This window comes from Rhyacophila brunnea, unplaced genomic scaffold (assembly GCF_057557595.1).
Source record: "Rhyacophila brunnea isolate RB1 unplaced genomic scaffold, BYU_Rbru_1.0 scaffold_13, whole genome shotgun sequence".
NCBI classification, from domain to species: Eukaryota; Metazoa; Arthropoda; class Insecta; order Trichoptera; family Rhyacophilidae; genus Rhyacophila; species Rhyacophila brunnea.
In genome coordinates this window covers 42459109-42466619 of record NW_028232785.1, presented here as the reverse complement: position 1 = coordinate 42466619, position 7511 = coordinate 42459109, and the positions used below count along the sequence as shown (strand labels likewise).

Sequence of the window (7511 nt, the reverse complement as noted above, 5' to 3'; positions counted from 1 at the left end):
CAAATAAACAGATGTGGATGGTTCAATGTCATCTTGCCGAGATAATAATATTATGTAAATGATTGTCGGTTCGTGATTAGACTGTGGTTCTATATCATTTAGTGTTCTTAAAACTGTTGAATACCTACATAGGTAGTAGGTACATCAATATTATTGTATATTTGCATAGTAGAAGCTGTTACCTTATGGCAGTGAAATTTAATGCTGCTCTGGTCTTTTCATTTTCTGATGTTTTAAAATAACTCCACAATATCGAAACAAGTTATAATTTTTGGGGGTGTCTTCACAGCCTTTCTGGTGTTTATCATTTTGAAGTGTTTGTATTTGTCTTCACCAATAACTTTTTTTAAAAAATCACAGGGAATAATTTTGGTTCAAGTTTTTCTGTATGAAAATGGAGACCAAGCTATACATATCAACAGACGACGTAATAAAATAATGACTGACACCTTATTTTATCAACCAAAAGTTGAAACGGCCAACTACTATGCTATGACCAATTCATAAATAAAAGCACCATATCTATGTATTAATTAAATACATAGAAATAGATATGTACCTACATATTATACATATTCGGCGTAAAAACCTCAAAAATGATAATCATGCACGACTATTGCCACTCGATTACTAATAAATGGTAGGTAGGTACCTACCTATCATACATTTTTTTCACTTAATGTGACCTGTATGGGCATTGGTTAATAATAATCGCTGGCAAGCTATATTATTTCGTCTAGGTATCTTATAGGTTCAAAATGCTTGGGTGACTAGGTACAATGAAAAAATGGCGTTGCGAAAACCTTTATAACATTTTGTAGTCTTGGGACATCTCTCAACAGCAGCCTCAAAATGATTGATTCCTTGCTATAATTAGAAAAGAGGCGATCTTCCTGTTTTTTTATCTTCACAGAATTATTAAACTCATTATTTCGTTCTTCCAGTCAGCTTTGAACGTAATATTAGATTGATTAAGGGCATTAAGGCGAGATATAGGTACCTAGGTACCTAACTTGCCGACAACACCGAGTTGAGTCTTTATTTTAATTGAGGCTTTTCAGCGATTAGGAATGCAGTATATGTATGAATAGAATAGTTACCTAAATTATAATAATACTTATATTATAAGTACCCACATATAATTAGATTTTTTACGGCGTATTGAAAACCTGTGTTATTAAAAATCTATAAACCTTATAGAGATAGGTACCTATCTTCTTCTTATTGTGCCATCCCCTAGCGGAGGTCGACCACCATCAAGGCGATCTTATCTTTGTCGTCTGCTACCCGGAACAGTTCGGTGGAGCTGCACTCGTACCAATCACGGAGGTTCTTAAGCCACGAAATGCGGCGCCGTCCTCTGCTACGCTTCCCATTGATCTTTCCTTGAATGACAAGTTGGTGAATGCTGTATATGTGTCCTCTCATAATGTGGTCGAGGTATTGTAGTTTCCTGGTTTTGATACTACGTAGAATTTCTCGGTCCTTCCCCATTCGATTGAGAACTTCAACATTTGTCACCCGGTCAGTCCAAGGAATTTTGAGGATGCGTCTATACAGCCACATCTCGAAAGCTTTAAGTCTCCGTGACATCTCTTGGTTTAGCGTCCATACTTCCATGCCATAGAAAAGAATTGAGAGCACATAACAACGTACCATACGCAGTCTCAGACCTAGGTTAAGATCTCGATTGCTAAGGAGGCGTCTCATTTTGAGAAAGGCGCTCCTTGCGATCTCAATTGTAGTTTTTATTTCCTGAGACTGGTCCCATTTCTCATTGACCCATAATATCGTTGTTAGGCAAAAAATACAGCAAATCATTAATAGGTAATTAATAATTATTATGCTGTGTTATAATATGAATCATTATTTTTTACTGTTTATGTGTTAGCAGATCTAAAAAACTATAACGAAGTGATCGTATACTATTTTAAGCCTTTAACTTCCAAGTCGTATTTCTGATATAAATTTTATAAGCCCCACATGCCTATACGCTGAAATGATTCATTATTTTTCTATGTTACTTAGAGAAGCTTCATACATCGATTGGCGTAGGCCGTAGCGTATCGTTATACCGTACAATAGACAAAGGGTTAAGTTGACGATTATTCGTTATAAGAAAATATAATATATTATGAATTTTGCAGCAATGTGAAAATAGATTACGGCAAAGCAATAATTCCTTACGGGGCATCCCAAGTTTTCTAATGCAGCTCGAAGACGGTGAATTCCCATAACACGGGTAAGTACAGCGCAATTATTTTTTACTCTAGTAGCTTAAAATGTAATGACGTCATTCGTTAGTTCCTCGTACCTACTGCAGGTGCCTGGTCATGTGACTTCGAAACATTTTGATTTTTGATAATAGTGTAAAGATAAACCATCACTTATTTTATAATAATGTAGTGTTTTGAATGTACCTATAGTTTCGTTATAATTATTACATTGAACTAGCTAAAGTTTTGTGATGTGATTTTACTTCATTTTATGACATGTGACGTAACCAATGTCGTTTGCCTAATCTAAAATGTTTTTAGGTGATCGAAGTTGGATCCTGAACAATTATTACCTACCGCATGAGATGAAAAAAAATACTCAGTATTCTTCGCCTAGAGAGATCCCACTTATCATCTGGGTCAATGTCAATGTTGGCGTAAGTAGTAAGTACTTATAAGATTTTACGCATGGAATGTAATGAAGTTAGAATGTCACCATCAATTTCCTAGGGTAAACAGTCTATTGTAGAAAAAAAAACTATCAATTATAATCTGGATGGCGAACCCTTTTGAGTAGGTATATTAATATTTTACTAAATAACTAAATGAATACTTTTTTAATCAATTTTTATGGGTAATGATTACTCTCTGGTGTTTGCTTTTCTCCATCGCCGACCACCACGTCTCGACACACATAGTCGAGCGTATACCATGGTGTACCGAACATTGGGCGTTTTTCATAGCTGTGCTAAGAGTGACACCTGTAGAATCTTCCCGATATCTCGATTGGCGTGCAAGAATGCATGATTTCTAATCCAATTTAATCTATTATGGTCATGCCTCAATGAAAAAAGACCTTGCTAATCATATGGCGTTTCAAACTTTTTGAAAGAAATAGTGCCCCATAGAAACCAAGTTACAATAACCGAGCCGGTATTAAAACTTACTCGTTTGTATACATTGATATAAGTACCATGATAATACACCGTTTCATACAAAATCACAATATTAAAGTGGGCAAGTTTTGCAGAATAGGTCAAAGACATCTTTCAAAAATCTCGAATAATCCTTTTTTTGCAATGTGGGTAAAGTTAATATTTAACTACTTGCTACAATATAATATAATATATATATTAGCGTTTCGGAAAGAAATGTAAAACAATAACCCTTATTGCGATGTAGGCAGGGTTAATTTTTCAACCACATTTATCCACATTTTTATGTCCAGAGAGAATGATATTTGAATGAATGGATGGGACCTGTCGGATCTTGCTTTCTATTAGCATCGTTTGCGAGGGTCCTTTCAATTTTTCAAATTGCGTATTCTCATATAAATGTTTGTATTCTATACAGGTGCCGTACGTAAACAAAAAGAACTGATGACTTCATTAAAATCTTGGATGCGGGCCGCATCGCGGCCAACATCGATTATTCTAACTCGGAGAAAGATCAGATGCGGTGCCTGGACATGCTCGCCACATACTGCGTGCAGGAAGCTAACCATGAAAAGAATATAAACATGAAACGGGATCTGTTCACCAAAGCCGCAAACCTATACACCACTGCCGACAAAATCATCATGTATGATCATGTAAGACGATACCTACCCACTTTCATTACCTATTTTATTCAACCTAGTCAAATTTTGTTCAAATTTCTTTATATATAATAATATGAAGTGAACTTTACAATTTACAAGTTCAATCCATTCACAACATGACTTGGAAAAACAAAATGAAAACAACTGATTTTTCATTATACAACAGCCGAATTTACTTTACCGGCGAAAATGCTGTACATCTGTATTTATTTTTTTTGCAGAATCTTTTGGGCCGAGCATACTTGTGCTTGTTGGAGGGTGATAAAGTGGTGAACGGTGGATGCGCAATTCAATTTTGTGGTGAATCAATCTTCCAACAACATCCCCTCGCTGTTCTGGAAAGTGTGCATCGCTTTCAATAAAAAAGACTACCGCAGCGCTCTCGGCTTCTACAGGGAAACTCTGAGAACCAACCCCAACCGCCTGGCTGTTCTCCGTCTCCGTTTCGGCATGGGCCATTGCTTTATGAAGCTAAATAATCAGGATAAAGCAAGGTTTGGGATACTTACATTGTTTTAAATATTTTTCACAGCAAACGTCAATCTGTGAAATGAGAATATACTCATCTCTCATTTAAAATAGTTCAATATAATATTTTAAATATTCAGTTAAAATGAATATCTAGAATTTTTCAAAATTGAGTTTGCATATTTCATCAAAGATCCATTAATTCTCATGTTTTTTGAAGTTTTGTTGATTTACGGATGAATGCCATGTGCCAAGTGCAATTTTGCATTATCTATCTTATATTCAAATTCTAAATAGTCATGACTCATGACTCTGGATCCAATTGGTAATGCAAGTGGCTAAACATCCATTTCTCATAAAAAAAATATTTTATATTTAAAATATTTTTTCCAATGAAAAACCATTATAGTGTAACAATAATTTAACCCTGATCATCCACAGATACGATTTCTAGTGCGCATGAATCACACAACTGATAAACATTCTACGAATAATGTTTGCTTTATAATAATTATTGACCTAAGAATAAGGTAGTATTATTTTGAAATACGCCATTTCTATTGGCATTTCCCAGTGGCTAAGCCACAACATACGACCGTAGCCATAACCATAATCTAACCTAACCGAAAAAAAATATTTTTTTAAATCGGTACATGTTCAAACACGGGCATTACCATGATCTTACTCCCTACTTCATTTATCATTTGTCAATTTATAGCTACGGCCGTATGTTGTAGCTTAACCACTGGGAAATGCCAATAAATATGGCGTATTTCAAAAAATAGTACCTTATTCTTAGGTCAATAATTATTATAAAGCAAACATTATTCGTAGAATGTTTATCACATTTGAATGGTCAAAGACATAGCTTATAATTAGTATCTTTAGAATTATCTTCAAATGTGTTAATCGTGCCAATTTTTTAATAATAAAATGCCTAATTTTTGTTAAATTTGGGATCACAAAGATTATTAAATATAATTTTTTATCGTAAATATGTCACTATATAATGTTAACATTAATTTTACTAATGGTTTTGTAAATGCGTTTAAAAAATAATGAATCTAAAAATTATTAATATCACTGCACATGGATGTACCGAAATATGACTATATTCTAAAACATTAGAGCGAAAAGTTTAAAAAAATACTATTTTATGTAATAAAAATACTTTATGCAGTCATCAAATGTTTAAAATAAATATAAAGGATAATAAGGCTTCAAAATTATATAAATAGATTATCTAAAACGTTTAAGGAATGTCCAGGATTATGCTCTGAATATACCTAATAGGTTGAGCAAATGGCTGACATCCATTTTTCCTAAAAACAAAATCTGTCAATACAAACCTCTACTCTGTGGAGGCCCATATGATCCTATTAGGATCGGACATGGTCGAAAGAAAAAAGAAAAAGAATACCATAAAAGCTCCATTTTTACCTATGCTGAGCATGTGGGCCGTTAAGTCTGTAAAGAAAACATGAAGAAATTATATGAACCTATAATTATGTCTGATTAATAAAATTACCTACTTAATGTAAATATTATGATATAAATTTCATATATCACATGAGTATGAAATGAAATTTATGACGAAAAGAATAAAATCCTTTCTACATAAATTTTAAAAAGATCTCATTGCTCCATCTATCTAGTAATCATAATAGTAATTCAAGAACCTTGTCTATCCGCTTAATTCAGCAGGGTGAAAATTTTTCTCAGTTCAGTTCATTCAGTTGTCTTGTAATTTGTTTTCAGGGTTACAATCCAAGTCCAATAACAACACAGAGAATCGGGGGTTGTGTGCGGAGAACTGTTACTAACTTGCACGAGAAACCGCGACCAGGCTACGCAGTTTGCACTTTCTGCATTTGTCCTGCCGCACTTTGGCCTCGAGCAGATGTATATCATTTTATCGAGGGGATTCAGAGAATGTATGTATATTTTATATCATATTTGTATAGGCGTACAGTTAAAAATATATATTTTTACTGGCCCTACAATCCGATGTGGATCTCGGCTGCCTCATGAAGAGGTCTCATAACAGATATTTTTTACAAGAAATATAATTGATCGTTTGCTCAACCTATTGGGTCCACAGCTTAACAGTTGATATCCCTAAATAATACACGTGATTTAAGAATGTAACAGTCTTCATTGAAAATATTTAACTTGGAACAGCCTCAGTAAAATACCCATTCGAAAAATCTTGGATCTTCTCAAGCTGACTCAGCTGGCATGCGATAAATCTAGGGTTGATTCCCATGTCATGTTCTAACATTTTTATCAATTAGGTTTGTTTCTGAACCTGTTTCGAGTTATGTATGGAAGATTGATGAATGTTTCATTGTTAAATCTTGTGTAACATCTTGAAGAATCTATAATTTAATTTAAACTATTAAAAAGTACTAGTATGTCAGTACGAAAATTCGAAGAGATCCTTATGCTATCTATGAATCAAAATTTGTATATAATAGAATATGACCTGGTATTCACCACTTAAGAAAATTGCTTTACAATAATTGTTTTGTTCACCCATACGCACTTGTGGCAGGCCGCTGCGGCTAGCCGGCATACAAAAAACGATATGCGGCTAGCCGCGATGCGGCCTGCCGCAAGTGCGTATGGGCACTAAGCTTTTTATCAAGTCATCATCATCAGCCGGGGTCGATCTACAGTTGGATGAAGGCCTCCCTTAGCTTCCTCCATTTTTCTCGGTCCATAATTCTTTACTGCCACATACATCCTTCTTCTTGGTCGTTCACTCATGGCTGAGGATCGTGACCACTTTTTAATTTTGCCATCCAACTTTATTGCCGAGTTTTTTCTTATTTTTTTATCAAGTATGAGGACTGAAATTTATGTTGTAATTATTATTGTTAATACTGTATGGTGGGCGAATTTAAATAATTCATGCAAAGCCAATGTATAAATATATTAAGTTGTTTTATTGTATTCAACAATTATTCCTTCACTGGGCCTCCCAATGTTTCAAAAATGTCATAAAGGCTCAACCAAAGAACTACGAGATAATAAAAATTCTTGGATCACTATACGCTAAATCTACCTTTCAATCTTAACGAGATGTAGCTCATGCACATCTCAAGAAAGTCACTGATCAATTCCCAGATGACATCGAAGCTTGGATTTAATTAGAGCAGTCTGATTTGCAGTTATATCATCCCATTTTTTATTAATATACAAGACATAAACTTTCATTTTTAAAG

At 34.3% G+C, this 7511-nt stretch overlaps 1 long non-coding RNA gene across 2 annotated transcripts; it reads left to right on the top strand.

Moving 5' to 3' along the window:
* The first annotated feature begins 285 nt into the window (after positions 1-285).
* On the top strand, positions 286-4080 carry LOC147077569 (uncharacterized). Of its 2 annotated transcripts, none has more exons than XR_015069849.1 (5): positions 286-640; positions 2148-2242; positions 2538-2660; positions 3570-3807; positions 4038-4080. It is a non-coding gene; the product is annotated as an uncharacterized LOC147077569 (long non-coding RNA). The 2 variants fall into 2 exon arrangements; XR_015069850.1 differs by having other exon boundaries at positions 286-644.
* Positions 4081-7511: the final 3431 nt, after the last annotated feature.